The 1,415-nt window shown below is 56.1% G+C and overlaps 1 protein-coding gene across 1 annotated transcript in view; it reads left to right on the top strand.

The window, feature by feature from the left end:
- The first annotated feature begins 983 nt into the window (after positions 1-983).
- The window catches only part of NRBP1 (nuclear receptor binding protein 1), a 22,846-nt gene continuing 22,414 nt past the window's right edge, over positions 984-1,415 (top strand). Inside the window, exon 1 of the mRNA XM_011951377.1 lies at positions 984-1,121. The gene's annotated coding sequence lies outside the window, so the exon portion shown is untranslated. The remainder of the gene's footprint in view (positions 1,122-1,415) is intronic.

The following is a 1,415-nucleotide window of genomic DNA, read 5'->3' as shown; positions in this document are numbered from 1 at the left end:
GGAGCTTGCAGTGAGCCGAGATCGCGCCACTGCACTCCAGCCTGGGCGACAGAGCGAGACTCCGTCTCAAAAAAAAAAAATAAATAAATAAAAAAAAAAGAGATTCCCTTTAAGGACAGTAAAATTTGGTGATTGTGACATTCCCAAGTTCTGTTGATTGATTCATCGTCTTCCCTCCATCATACACGTCGAAGGGCAGAGTGAACTTCCATCCCGAAGGCTCCGCGCTTAGTTTTCGCAGATCAATAGCTCGTCCGGAATTTATCATCTTTTCTTTCCACTAACTCGAAACCAATCTAAATTCTTTCCAAACATCTTCTCAACGTAGTCTCCTTTGAGGAAATTTACTGTTTCGGCTTCCAGACTTGGCTCTTAAAAACTTAACTTTCGGCCAATATCTTAATAACTCTGATTCAGGTTTTTGCATTTGTCAACTACCATTGAATGACAATTTTAATGAGTTCGTTCTTATGAGGATCAAATTAAATGACATCTGTGAAAACCTCTTACAAAGTTTAAGCAAATAGTGCTATGCAATCACAAAGAGTTAACTACTAATTTTCAGTGTTAGGTAATTTTTAAAAGCTTTCCAGAGAATTGGCGTCCTGCACAACAGTCTCGTTCCAAAATAATGCAGGCGGGGACTGGGGTGGGGGAGCTCCTCTCGGACCGAGGCTACGTCTTTCGCTCCTTTTGTCTTTTCGGGGCATTAGAACTGTCATGGCGCCTTCAAGAAGAGGGAGGAGGCTTTCCCTGCGTCCAGCAGAACCATCTGGGGCACCTGGACCGGGCGGTGGGGTGGACAGAGAGACGAGCACCAGCTGGGACCGAAAACACCAACCCCTCTGAGAGGTCTCGGCCGGACGGGCGCAAGGAGAGGAGAGCGGGTGGAAGCCTACTCCAGTTAGCTCCCGGAGGCCGGGCCCCGCCCATCGAGAACGTCGCCCAATGGAAACCTGCCGGCGGTGCGGCACCGCCCATCTGTTGGTCGGGACGCCGCGAGGGCGGGGCCCGCAGTTCGGTTGCGCTGCGGAGCGCAGCTGTGAGGGAGTCGCTGTGATCCGGGGCCCCGGAACCCGAGCTGGAGCTGAAGCGCAGGCTGCGGGGCGCGGAGTCGGGAGGTGAGCGCCCAAGGAAAAGAGGGCCCCGGAGGAGGCGGTTCGCGAGAGGACGGAAGGATCGGCCTCCGAGGCCCGGGACGGTGGGACCCGCCAGGGGGGTGCTGAAGGCGGCCCTGCTCACTCAGTAGCCCAGGCCCGATCGGGCCCTGCCTGCTGGAGCCGAGGGGCCGCTTCGGCCCCGCAGTCCCTGCCTGTCCCTCCCCGGCCTCTCTGGCTTGGCGGCGGCGCCCCGGAATTCTGCGGCCGCGGGTCGGGAGGCCCTGGCGTTCGCTTGGAACTCCGGCTGCGAGAGGC

This window comes from Colobus angolensis, unplaced genomic scaffold, assembly GCF_000951035.1.
Source record: "Colobus angolensis palliatus isolate OR3802 unplaced genomic scaffold, Cang.pa_1.0 Scaffold109, whole genome shotgun sequence".
NCBI classification, from domain to species: domain Eukaryota; kingdom Metazoa; phylum Chordata; class Mammalia; order Primates; family Cercopithecidae; genus Colobus; species Colobus angolensis.
This window is presented reverse-complemented; position numbering and strand designations above follow the sequence as displayed.